General features: G+C 36.6%; 1 protein-coding gene and 1 pseudogene across 1 annotated transcript in view; one reads left to right on the forward strand and one right to left on the reverse strand.

The window, feature by feature from the left end:
- EGLN1 (egl-9 family hypoxia inducible factor 1) overlaps nucleotides 1-14472 on the forward strand; it is a 73304-nt gene that overhangs the window by 31270 nt on the left and 27562 nt on the right. The window lies entirely within an intron of this gene.
- On the reverse strand, nucleotides 1592-1829 carry LOC130457594 (60S ribosomal protein L39-like; annotated as a pseudogene).

Raw genomic sequence — 14472 nt, forward strand, 5'->3', positions numbered from 1 at the left:
TCTGGGATAGCAGAGACCGCAGTGCTGGCTGTGATGGGCCTGTCACACTTTGCACAGGCCCATCACCGCCACCACTATACTGGGCAAAAGTATACACAGTGTGGAATCCCCTCCCTCAGATCACTGCTCACCATGCTGATGTCTTCCATTGTGCAGCCACATACTCTTTTGCATGGCTCCCTGTTCTTGTTCAGTTACTCTCAGAACAAAGCGTCACGCAAAGGATTAAGTCACTGGAAATAGTACTTTTGTGAGTGATGCCTTGCTTTGTGGCGCCGCCACATACAGTGCTCCTCTCACTGACCACCAATAAAAGAGGTGCCCCTTCTGGAAGTGTGGTGGGGGCCGGATACATGGCCTCAGGGGGGCTACATGTGGCCCATGGACTGTAGTTTGGGGATCCCTGCCTTTGGGTATAAAAATAAATCAACCCAGGGCCTAGGGGAAGCAGTTCCATACAAAGCTTGGCCCCAAGGTGACACCCACGTAGCTGTCTTCCATCACTCATTTCCACCTTCGCTACCCCACCTGGCTGAGGACTCCCAAAGCTGAGAGCAAGGCAGGCCTGAATTTGCGACATAATGACATAAAGATTCAAAAGTAGAAGCAAAATTTTGGAGCCAGAAAAGAAAATGGGATCTGGTTGTCTTCAATGGTAAAACCAATACTTCCAAAATCATTTTAGTCTTACATCTGCCAAGCAGTTCACAACAAGGGTCATTTTGGTTCATAGGCAGTGATCGCTAGCATCAAAAGAGTATGAATCACTCCAGGGTTCAGCATAGTTGCCAATAAGCTTTGCTCAGTCTGTCAGAAATTCAATCAAAGTATTTTTAAGCAGAAGGTTTTTAGTGGTCATCCTTGGGCTTATCATACTCCATTCGAACATAAGAGTCTCCAAGGCAGTTTGTGCACTGTGCCCAGTGGAGGGAAGTTCACTCTTTGGCTTTCCTTCAAGGAGAACTGAATACTTTGTAAACATCTAACAAAGTATACATAACAGTATCCTCCTTATTAACACTTTCATTATTATCATTATTACAAGAGGCAGCCAGGCCCTGCTGCCATTGTGCCTTATCTCCTGAGACCCCATCCCCATGCCTTGCCCTCCAAGCCCCATCAGCCTCCAATCCACAGGCTCTTCAGGAGGTCATGTGACTTGCTCAACTTCCCACCTCTGTTGTCTGAGACAGAGTTTGACCCAGCTTTTACACACTGAGCGCCGCTCTGATTCATTATGGAAGCTGCCTCCTATGGTACACCCTCAGATGTAGGGACTGTCAGTTTAAAGTATACAAGTTTACTATGGAACTAAATGAGCTCAATCTATGAAAACAAAGATAGGACTAGTCTCTCTCCCCCCTCCCCCCCCCCCAACCCCTCCTCCTCTGTCTTAGAGTCAGTACTAAATATCAGTCCTCAGGGGTAAGGGCTAGGCTCTTAGGGTTGTGACTTGTCCAGGGTCTCACAGCTAGGAAATATCTGAGGCCAGATTTGAACCCAGGCCCACCAATGTAATTGTTTTTTATGTCTGTACCATAGCAGACACCTCTCCAAATGGTACAGTAGTGGAATTTACTTCTCATCAAGGTCAGTAAATTTGATACAGGATAAATGACAATGTGCTGGTAGCTAAACCTAGCCTGATCCTCCTCCAGTGTCTTCTTTTTTGAGTTGTACCTAATCTTCTTATTGCCGATTTTTATGAGACTCCATTAAGGGATGGGAATGGGATAAAGTTGCTTCTACTTCTTTGCAAGATACATCTTCATTCTATAAGTCTTATGGGAAGAGTGATAAGGAAGTCCCTTGCTATGCTTACCCCACATTGGTGGGCCAAGTGAAAAAAGGGCCTCCATACCCATTAATATAATTTAGGATATCCAGCATGGTGCTCATACCTAATAGTTACTCTTGAAATAGTCTCAATCCATTTCTTGCTCTGCCTCACTTCCTCATTTGTCAGAATGTCTATTAGCTGTCATATGTGGAGGCCATAGTCCACAATTTTTTATAAAACTCTTAAGTGTAGATGGTGGCCTGCCTTTTCTATTAAATCCCATCTACTCCATTTAATCCTGTCTCTATTTTGGGAATAAAAATAGCCTGACTGATGGTTTACTTGTTTATTTTTAACACCAAGAGCTTGGGGAAAAGACTTGCTTTGGAGGTCAAATGAAGCCATCAATTGGAGGTGGGTCCGTCAATTGAAGGATGGCTGAATAAATTGTGGTATCTGATGGTGATGGAAATTATTGTGTTGAAAGGAATAATGAACTGGAGGAATTCCATGTGAATTGGAAAGACCTCCAGGAATTGATGCAGAGTGAAAGGAGCAGAACCAGTAGAACATTGTACCCAGAGACTAATACACTGTGGCACAATTGAATATAATGGACTTCTCTAGTAGTAGCAATGCAATGACCCAGGACAATTCAGAGGAATGTAAGAGAAAGAACACTATCCACATCCAGAGCAAGAAGAATATGATTAGGGTTTTGATGTTAAAGGATCACTATTGCAAATATGAATAACATGGAAGTAGGTTTTGAACAATGATTCATTTTTAACCATGGAAAAATATTCTTAAAAAAAAAAAAAGATTGTGTGTTATATAGATTGCACAGAAGGTGCTGACCCACATTGCTAGAGGACCATGTATAAAAAAATTCCTTATCCATGTACAGAGAATTGACTTGTATTTTCAAATTTGGGGAAAGTTTATCAGGAAAAAAAATTTATTTTTTTTTTAACTTTTTGAAAGGGAGGAAGAGGCATTGATAAGAATTTATGTGAAAACTGGAAAGTGTCTGATAATTTTGCTTAACACCTTACTTCCCAAATAGAAATAAGCTCAAAATGGATATGTAACCTAAATGTGAGAGATTAAAGCATAAAACATTTTGGAAAGAAATAGAATAAATTTCGATTAGTTTTTTTTTTAATAATTCTGGGCTTCAGGAGAGTTCTTAGAAAAAGAAGGGATAGAAATGATCACAAAAGATAAGATAATTTTTACTAGATAAGATTGTAAGGCTTTGTTGAACAAAATCAACTTGGCTTGGGAAGAGAAGAGGGCTGAGAAGCATCAATTGATGGCAGGCACTGTGATAAGCATTTTTATGGATATTATCTCATCTGATTGTCACACAACCCTGGGAACTTGGTGCTATTATTATTCCCATTTTACAGATGAGAAAACTGAATCAAACAAATGTTTTGCCCTGGGTCACATAGCTAGTAAAATGTCTGAGGCTGAATTTATTATAAGACTAGCCGAGTAGAATATGCAGAAGTGAAGGTGGTAGAAATATAAAAAATATCAACAAAATTGAAAAGAGAGGAGAGTAAGAAAATTGCTTACAGAGACTTTCCACCTTTCCTACTAATATGTGTGTTATCTGTCTTTCATCTGCTAGGTCCTATGTCTTTAAAAAAATACTTTAAAAAATATCTTTTATTTTAACTACCTAGATTTGCTTTGTATCCCTCTTCTTCACTACTCCCAGGGAGTTATCTATTAGAAAAATGATTTTTTTCCCAAAATAAAGAAATGATGAAGAAAAAGGGTGGAGGGACATGTCATGCCTGTGTACTGAACTTCTGCAAATGAACAGGATGAGGTGTCTTTGGATATCTCTTTCCTGTGGACATGCTTATTCTTTATAATTTTGCAACATTTCATTTTGATTTTTTTATTTCCATTTTGTTTTTTTGGCTTTGCTTATTTCATTAGGCATTAATTTTCATGTATGTCTTTCAGTACTTCTCTGTATTTGTCATGCTCATTTTCCCCTACTGCTTGGCAGTATGTTCCATTATTTAACTGTTCTCCAGATATTGAGCTTCTACTTGGTTTCCAGTTTTTTGCTGTCACAAAAAGTGCTGCTGTGAATATTCTGTCTTATAGGGGACCTTGCATTTTTTCATTGGCCTTCTCGGAGTATATACTTAGCAGAGATCTCTGTATCAAAGGATTTGAAGCCTTTGTAGCCACTTTTTGTGCATTTTAAATTGATTTCCAAAATGCTTATACAATTTTACAGCTCTAAATACCAATGCATTCATGTGCCTGTATCTCTTCAATTCCTTCAACAATGGTTATTCCCATGCTTTCATATGCCTCTTTTTTAGTGGTGTTCTCTGTGCTTGAATTCCTTTGGCTAAAGATGGAGCTTGACAATAATAGTATATGACATTCTATCCCTCAGCCTATGTTTGTATCTCTATGAAAAATTGAGCTTGTCTTTTAACTTGTGTGATATGGGTAGGTCTTTGTATGAGACGCTGGTGCTGGCTTTATGCACATGCGTTGTATTCATTATTCTTTTTTTATTTTTTTTATTGTCAATTTCAAACATTATTTCTTGGTTACAAAAATCATACTCCATTCCTCCCTCCTCTCCCCCCACCCCTCCCGTAGCTGACACGCAATTCCACTGGGTATCACATGTGACCTTGACCAGAATCTATCTCCCTGTTGCTGATGTTTGCACTAGGATGTTCATTTAGGTCCACATCCCCAATCATATCCCCCTCGACCCATTTAGCCAAGCAGTTGCCTTTCTTTGGTGTTTCTTCTCCCACAGTTTTTCCTCTGAATGTGGATAGTGGTTTTTCTTGTAGATCTCTCTGGGTTGTTCAGGATCACTGCATTGCCACTAATGGAGAAGTTCATTACATTCGACTGTACCACAGTGTATCAGTCTCTGTGTACAATGTTTTCCTGGTTCTGCTCCTTTCGCTCTGCATCACTTCCTGGAGGTTGTTCCAGTCTCCGTGGAATTCCTCCACTTTATTATTCCTTTTAGCACAATAGTATTCCATCACCAACATATACCACAATTTATTCAGCCATTCCCCAATTGATGGGCATCCCCTCATTTTCCAGTTTTTTGCCACCACAGAGAGCGCAGCTATGAATATTCTTGTACATGTCTTTTTTCCCTATTATCTCTTTGGGGTACAAACCCAGCAATGCTATGGCTGAATCAAAGTGCAGACAGTCTTTTAGTGCCCTTTGTGTATAGTTCCAAATTGCCTTCCAGAATGGTTGGATCAATTCACAACTCCACCAGTTTTATAGAAATGATTTGAATGGAGAAGTTGGTGACATTTGGAGGCTTTAATCCAGTGAGTGCTTTGGCACCTCAGGGGGAACATTGTGCAAACCTCTCCCTATTTGTATTTTCTCCATGATATTTATCATCTGTGGTATGTGTTTAATCAAAGCTCCATGTTTTTATTAATAAAGATTACCTTTCCTAACTTTAAAAAAAATGCATTAATGCCCCAGCTTTGCCACATCCCCTCCAGCTTTCATTCATTACTTTCCTTTGCTGTCATGTTAGTTAATCTGCTAGGTGTGAGGTGATACCTCAGAGTTGTTTTGATTTGCATTTCTCTGATTATAGAGATTTAGAACACTTTTTCATGTGCTTATTAATAGTTTTGATTTCTTTGACTGAAATGTATTCGTTATTCTTAGTGAGCATATGTTTATATTTTGTTTTAATTTGGATGTTGGCCTAAAACATTGAGTTCAGTCTTTTAACACGTACAAACTCACCATTAAACTTTTTGTTTTACAAACCTCTTTCCTTCTGTGTTAGAAGTGATTCCAAGGCAGAAGAGCTAGGCATTTGGGGTTAAGTGATTTGACTAAGTTCCCATAGCTAGGAAATGTCTAAGGCCAGATCTGAACCCAGGTTCTCTCGATTCCAAAACTGGCATTCTGTCCACTTGTGATGCTTAGCTATTTATCACAATTAAATCTATGTTACAAAATTGCTCTATGGGTCACAAGATAGATATCATCATAATTAATTTCCAAATTTATTCCCAATGATGATGGCCCAGGATTTTCAGTTTGTTTAGCAAGATGGGTAGCAATCTGGATAAGTAAATACTTGATGATCATATCCTCAGAGACCTGATTCAGTTCTCTTTCAGGGACATTTCTCTTCCCCTTATTTCAAGATAGTGAGGGGTGATGTACTATCAGCTTCTATCTGAGTATTCACTTGTCTCCTGTTGGGCCCAGTAGTGTCTGGATCTATGTTCTGGAATGGGATCTTGAAGGTCCTAGCCCTGGTGATTGGAGATCTCATTTCTGCATCTTTTTTTGATCATGGAAGAATGATAAATTTTTTCATTTCTCATGAGTTAAAAGCATATTAGAGTAAGATAGTGCCTCCACACGTGACTATGGATTTGTTCATGTTTTCAGAGCTAGCCCCTATGTGACTGGTGTAAGGAAGGACTATGACATTGTGGTGAGAATGTGCCATTGGAGTGGATGCAGTCTCTACTTGACTCTAGTGCTGTTAGTAAGCTCCCAAATCCCCTCCCAATAAAGGTGAGGATTCCAGCTATTCCCCACCTCTGATCTCTCTTAGGACTACTGATAGAAAAGGAAGGAGTGAGGTTTGGGTCAGTAGCCTTGGTATCAATGGAGTTTCGTCCTTCTGAGTATTTGATTATAAATAGAAGTTCCTTAGTGGTAAGAATAGATGAAGTTTCAAAGCAGAGTATTAGATTCTGGAGCAAGGAAGTAGTTAGATCATATTCTAATTTCTGAACAGAGCTAGGACAATATGACTACCCTCCTATTACCCAGGGAATCTTGGGTGCTGGGTTGGACTACTTGGTACTAGTGGAGTACACCACCTGCTTACAGTTTTGGTAATAGTGAAGAACAGAAGCATCAGAGAGTTGATTCAGAACATAGCAGCAATAGACTATCAGGTGTTAAACTCCTTCATGGTAGGCAGAGGTGAACCTCTAATCTTGTTTCTTGTTTGTGGAAACGAAATTCAAATTTCTATAATAAGAACATAGATCAAAAGAGTTTAGGTATTTTTGATTGCATAGGTCTATTAATTAGTCTAAGAATGACTTATTCTTATTGCCATTTTTGAAAACTAAATTTACTCTGAGGTTATATAACAAATTTAAAGCATTTATTTTATTGCATACCATATATCAAAAGAATAAAGAATTGTGGATGTAGGGAAAGGATAGATAGAACTAGGTTTCAATGTGTTTGGCTTACCATCTTACATTGGCCTTGATTGAAAGGAAGAGATAATGGAGGTGGGAACACCTGCTAAGTGAACTATTTTATTAGCCTTCCAGATTCCTGTTCCAAGCTATTCATACATGAAATGGGGATAATACTGATCTTAGAAATAATATAGAAAGGAGCTTTGAAGGAAAGAAATAATTTTAAATTCTCAGCAGATTTCTTAGTTTGAATAAGAAGTTGAATGTGACAATTAGGTTGCATAGTGGATAGAGCACAGAACTTTGAATCTGGAAGACTTAAGACACTAACTAGCTTTATGACTAGATAAGTCACTTAATCTCTATATGACTCAGTTTCCTCATCTGTAAAATGTAGATAATAATAGTACCAGTACCCACCTTTTAGGGTTGTGAGTATAAAACAAGGTATTTGTAAAGTGCTGTGCAAATGTTAATGTAATTTATAAATCCTATTTTGTGACTTTTCTAATTTTAAATATATTTAGAAATTTGTCATGGTCCTAATGCTAATTAACATTCACATCTAGAATCAGCACATAGTTGTGCAACTAGGTAGGTCAGTGGATAGGGTGGCATGCCTGGAGAAAGGAGGTCCTGGGTTCAAATATGACCACACTTCTTAGCTGTGTGATTCTCAACAAATCACCTAACTTCCATTGCCTAACCCTTACTGCCTTTCTATGTTGGAACCAATACACAGTACTGAATCTAAGATGGAAGTAAGAGTTTAAAAAAAAGAAAAGAATCAGGACATAGTTTCTGGAATGACCTGCTTTAATTAGAGTTTGAGTCCCTCAGTTTCAATTAAAGCTGTTCCATTGTTGTTTAGGCAGCTGGCACATAGCCTTGCCACTGTGAGAAAGGAAACTGCAATCAGTTGATAAGGGCATCTTGAGCTGAATTGTGCTTATATATACTTAATGAAATAGCTGTTACATTGAGAGACATTTTTAATAAGCAAAATGCAATAGATATAAATGAATATTTGACTTTGTATATTGATATTAATGAGCCTGGTGATTGACATTGTCATCTGAAGACTAGCCTAAGTTTGGTGAGACTCATAACCAAATTGACTATATGTTAGTAAACTTTTTAGCCCCAGTAACTCAAAGAAGATCTGGGTTATATAGAGTACTTTATATATATATATATATATAGTGCTTTGCTATGGGGGATATTCACATCATGAAATCACATCCCTGACATTAAAATGAGTCACACAAATAGTACTTTTTCTTTATCATATCCCTTTAATCAAGTTAATTTTCCAAGTCTTTCGAAATACTTCCTTTCAGTAATCATTCTTAAATACTCAAAAGCCTCTGGTCTCATTATCCACTGCTGCCTTCCCATTTTTGGTGATTCTTGCCTATCCCCTTCACAAGTTTTTGATTTTGTTTTCAATGGGGGGGCTTTAGGCACAATATTGGAGGCCTTCCTCACTTTCTCTTTATACTAAGAGGAGCATTCAGGCTGTATCATGTATCTCATTTCTTGCCCTTACCACATGACCAACTCATTTTATTCTCTTGTCATACATTTGACTAAAGACATCTTTTACACTTGTTTTAGTCTGTTCATTATACCTATCACATTCTTCTCCTTTGACCTTTGAATGATTTTGGTTTTCATTTCTTCAGAGACTATTGTTTTCCATGCCTTGTTAACTTTACAAAAACCCTGGTAGGGTATTGATATTAAAAAGATGAATGTACCTTTATTTCTGAGAGAAGCTTGGATTTTCTGAAGTCAGTGCAGCTTTCTGTCTTTTATTTAATTCAGATTTCCACTTGCTCATTTGTACTACCTGTCACAGATACATATGCTACATAAGCAATAAATGATAATGTTTGTGTGTGCATGTGAGATTTAGAGTCAGGAGAATAAGACTCTGCTTCTAACCCTGCTATTCAAAAATTGCTATTCAAAAAAAAAAAAAAACAGAGTCTCTGAGGCACTCTGCTTGTCTGGGTAACAGCCTCATCTCTAAAGCAAGGGACAAAAGTAGGTGACCTCTGAAGTCTCTGCCATTGTGCTCCTATGTTCCCAAGTTTATAACAAAGTCCAAAGATAATTGCATTGTGTGATACTTGTGAACCTCCAACCTTCACAAAAGGGGTATGTTGGGGATGTCTTCTCATATTTCTTCATTTGAGTCCTACTAGGTGGTTCAGTGGATGGAGTGCTGGTCAGGAAGACCTGATTTCAAATCTGATATCAGACACTTTATTAGCTCTGTGACTGTAGGCAAGTCACTTAAACTCTCTGACTTAACTCACTGGAGAAGGAAATGGCAGACCACGCCAGGAAGCCAAGAAAACCTCCTGGTCAGAGGTCTACAGGATCACAAAGAATCAGACATGACTGAACTGCTGAACAACAGATGCTCTTTATAATTTTTTTTACTTTTTTTAGTGTGTGGTTGTTCTTTCCATTTGTATTGTTATAGTTACCCTGTATATTGTTTTCTTGGCTTTGCTTATTTTACTTTGCATCAGTTCATATGCCATTATAACATTCCACAGTTTTAGCCATTCCTCAGTTGATGGAATTTATTTTCTCTAGTGCATTTGTGATTATTTAAAGCATTATCTGATATGTCTTACTTAGTATCTTATCTTTCTGTTAGAAGGTAAATTCGGAAGAGCAAGAATCATGGCTAATAAACACTTCAAACTTTTATTTTAATGTTCACTATCGTGTTCTGTAGAAAATAGGTGCTTGCTTGAATCAGTGAAAAGATGGGTATGAGGCTTACCTAGTCTTCAGATAGTAACTCCAAGCCCCAGCATTCTCTGCACAACTTGTACTTAATAAACAGTATTGAGCCAAGCAGAAGGTATAGAAGTGTAGAGACTGCTTGCTGCTGACTTTGTTGCTTCTTCATGCAGCCTCTTACACAGCAGGAAGTATTTTTTTAAGTCAAATACTTCTCTTACCTCCCCTTCTTATAGCACCTCTCCACAAACAGACAGGAGAGGGGCTTGGTACGTATACTATCTTCTCTCTCTAAAACTTTTCTCGGTGCCCTGAACTGAACTTGTATTTACTGAGGTACACAAGTCTTTTGGTCACTGTCTGCTGTCATATGCAGAGCTTTATGGTATTTGTGTAGATAGACTTTTGATTATCTCCCAGATACAAAAGCATCCCCAAAGCCCTCATTTCTCATCATTTTAAAAATTGCTCCTACTAAGTGTCACATTTGTTAATAGTCACAGTTTTACCATTGTTAGCAATAGTAATGTGAAACCATTAAGATATAAAAAAGCTGAAAGGCATTTGGAAAATTATTTCTTTTATTTCTTGAAAATATAGCTTTGTTAGATGTGCTAGTAATTATCATTGAATTGGATTCTTTTTAAAACATTAAAAAGAACTTTCTTAAAAATTTGTATAACTGAAAATGAACTAAGTGGAGACATAATATTCTTTTGTCACTGTTATACCAGGATTTTGTAGTTGAAGAAAAATAATTGCTTTGAAACCTATGCCATCCTATGTAAACCATAAGCAGCAGCATAATGAGGTTGAATTGAATAAAGTCATAGCACCAACCTCTTTTTACTTTGAGGAGTGCTTGTATAATATTAATACAATCTTGCATATATTAGGAAAGAGTTTTATTTGTTACCTTAAGGTTTTTACTTTGACATTTCCACTAGGCAAGTCTTATTTCACTGATATCAGTGTAGAGTTAGCTCTTATAATCAACCTTTTAAGTATACAAATTATTTGTTAGGTAGATGATTTGAAATTAATTCCTGTTTTAAGTGGCAGTTGGAATATCCTTTTTTAATGAAATTTTCAGGATGGTTAGTCTCCAAATAACAACTTTTACACTTTATAATTCTGTAATTGTAAATGATCTTAGTAAAGGTACATTTGAACTGAATTTAATAAATGCTTATTAATAGAGTTCAAGACATTTTACTAGCTACTGGGGATGGCACACACCATGAACCTCATTAAAGAAAAGATGTATACTCAAATAACCTATCTAAGGGAGAATGAAAAAGAGAGATGACTTTTGTTTTGGAGCAGTAAAAGGAAGTTATAAGGGAGAAAGTGATAACCCCAAAGTTGAACTTTGAAGGAAAGGAAGACTTCTGAAGATATATTTTTGGTTAGGCTTGGCTAAGGATCCATTCTAGTCATGGGGATTGATAGGATAATACAGGCTGAGAAGAGGAGAAAGGGAATAAGAGTATGTGTTTACATGTATTCCCTATTTGGATATATACTTCCTGAATTCAGGAATTCAAAAATGTTTCATTTTTATCTTTGTATTCCTAGTATTTAGGAAAATGCTTGATATATAGTAAGTACTGAATAAATGTTTGATTAAGAAGAGTACTTATTGAACTAGGCTGAACAAGTAGGCTGAACAACTAGAATTATTAATGTAAGAAATTTATGCAGTATTTGGGAGGCAATGGGAAACTAATGAAAGTGGTGTTTTTGTTTTATAGATAAGTGACAAAATCAGACACAGGAAGGACAAATTTGAAGTAGGAGAGACTAAAGGCAGGAAGGTCAATCAGTCATTTGGTGGGCAATTAAAAACGGTCTATGTGTGAAGAGATGAGGACCTGGAAGTGGGATGAAGCTGAGGTAGAATCTTAGACAATATTGAGAAATATAATATTCATAATGAAGGAGAAAATAGTCCCAGTTTATTTTGCCTTGGGTGGAATAAATTTTATTGTGTTAAGTTTTGAGGACCACATTTTGGGGAAGAGGTGGTTAATCTAGAGATTTACAACGGAGGAAAATCAATATGGTAAAGGACTTTTGAGAATACTGTATGAGGAATGGTTGAAGGAATTGTAACTCTTTAGTTTGGAGAAGAGAAGACTTTTAGGAGGATGTGGTAGCTTTCTTGAAACAACTGAAAAACTCACATGGAAGAAGAATTTTTTCTGTTTGGCTCTGTAAAACAGAATGAAATATAATGGATGGAATTGGTCCTGCTGTGGGAAAATGTTCTAATAATTAGCTATCCCCAAATTGAATGCATTTCTTAGGTAGAAAATCTTCTAGTTGAGGTGAGAGGCCACAATTCTCAAAGAGGGTATATTCTAGGTTGGAAAGCCCATAAACTCAAAAGGATTCCTAAACCTTTATTCATTCTACAATTTTTAATTGAGCATTGTGGGAGAAAGCACTAATGCTTGGTAATTTTGCCCATTGTTGATACTCAAATTCTTCTCTGAAACTACTTTTATCATTAGAACGCACTGTACTTAAAATATGCTGCTTAAAATAAACATTCTAAATATTGTAAGCACAGAAATATTTGTTTTACTTAATACCTAATGCTTTCAGCTGCTTAAATGTGACAATGTCATAACCTCAACATTAATTATTATAGGATAACACTAGCCTAGAAGTAGTAACATTTCAATTACTTAGTATTTCTTTAACAATATAATTTGATTAGAATGAAAATGCTTGACAAAAAGTTTACCTTCTAGATACACAGAGTAGAATGAAATAATACGAATTTTACAGAGATGTAGCCATTGTAAAGAGCTTAACGAAGAGGAAAGGTGTTCAGAAACCAAGCCATTTTGAAAGATGGAAATATGAGTACTGTTAGTTTTGCTTTTTAAAATCTATTTCATGATAAAGTGTCACCTGAAGAAAAGTAAAATCAGAAGTATTTATTGAACACTTTATATGTAAAGGTTTTTTTAGAAATGCCAGGGGCAGGGCACCTAGGTAAGCACAGTGGAGAGCAGAACGCCAGTCCTGGAAATGGGAGGACTAGGATTCAACTGTGACTTTTTAGCTTTCAGACACTTCCCTAACTGGGAAAGTCACTTAATCCCAATTGCCTAACTCTTGCTACTCTTCTGTCTTAGAATTGATACTAGGACAGAAGGCAAGGGTTTTAAAAAGGAGAGAAAGAAATTCCAGTGGAAGTTTTTTAGTTTTTCTGTTAATGACCTAGCTCACATAGATTAACACCTTCAGAAGCCTCAAGCCAAAATGGCAACATGAGAGAAGTCTTGGTAGCTTCACCAGTGATATTATTTTTTAAGACAACATTTGAATTTCAAAATTTACTTAAATATTCAGTTGCTCTCCTAATCATGACCTGAAGTTAGAGTTAAGTGAGAAGCTCAAACTGCACCTTAGAGTCAGTCTAATAGGTCAGTTAACTGTTGACATCTTTAAAAGCAGTTCAGAGATGGGTAGGGGAAAGGAAATTTTTAGTCTTCTTTCTCTCTTGTTTTACAAAACAATCCATTGAAGTATGAATTTATTTTTCAAAAGTCATTTCTTTGGCATTTTTAGTAAGGATTGATAAGATATCGTAGCAGGAGTCCTGAAACACACATTCTTTTGATAATCAACTGTGACATGGACCATAAAAGCAAGAAAGTGGAACCAGTTTAAATTGCAAATGGTCTGAGAAGAAAATCAATAATGTTTTGATTTCACTCTTTGTGCCTAGTCTGTAAGGAAGGCTACTAGAAGAAACTCATTACTTCACAATTCTCTTGGAGAACTTCAGTTATCCCTTTCTCACCTTTGTCAAATAAAGGATTTATAATGAAGAATATTGTAAGTAATTTATTTTGAGTCATGTGGGAAGTACTATTAGATTTGTTCTAGTTGGTCACAGAGGACAGAAATAGGAACTATCAGAGAAAATCACAGTAAGATTAATTTCAGCTTAAATGTAAGAGATAATTTCCTAATAATCAAAATTATCCAAAAGTAAGATGTGCTTCTGGAAGAGGTCAGTCTCAAAGGGGGAATCTTTAAATGAAGCCTGGATAACAGTAATCAGGAATATTCTATAGGGGAGATTATTGTTTAGGTACAGATTGGACTGGATCACACTCTGGACTTTTTGTGATCTTTCTATGTTTAAGTCCTTCATATACAAAATGGGGATAATATCGTCTTTGAGTGTTCTTTTGCCTTCCTGAATGTATGCTTTACGATCCTTTAAGGAAAAAAGCTGCTAGGTCCTAGGTGATCCTGATTGTAATTCCATGTTATTTGAATTATTTTTTTCTGACTGTTTGAAGCATTTTTTGCTTGACTTGGTGGCTCTTGAATTTTAGCTATTACATTCCTGGAAGTTGTCAATTGAGGATTTCTTTCTGGAGGTGATCTGTGAATTCTTTTTATTTCAATTTTATTTTATTGTTCAAGGATCTCTGGGCAGTTATTTTTGATCATTTCTTATAATATGATTTCCAAGGCTTTTTCTTCATCATGGCTTTCAGGTAGTCCAGTAATTCTGAGATTGCCTCTCCTAGATCTATTTTCTAGGTCAGTTGTTTTTTCAATAAGATTTCATATTTTCCTGTTTTTTCATTCCTTTGATTCCGCTTTATTGTTTCTTGATTTATCATGAAATTATTAGTTTCTAGATGGTCAATTCTGATTGTTAAGACTTGG

Source organism: Monodelphis domestica, chromosome 2 (assembly GCF_027887165.1).
Source record: "Monodelphis domestica isolate mMonDom1 chromosome 2, mMonDom1.pri, whole genome shotgun sequence".
NCBI classification, from domain to species: Eukaryota; Metazoa; Chordata; class Mammalia; order Didelphimorphia; family Didelphidae; genus Monodelphis; species Monodelphis domestica.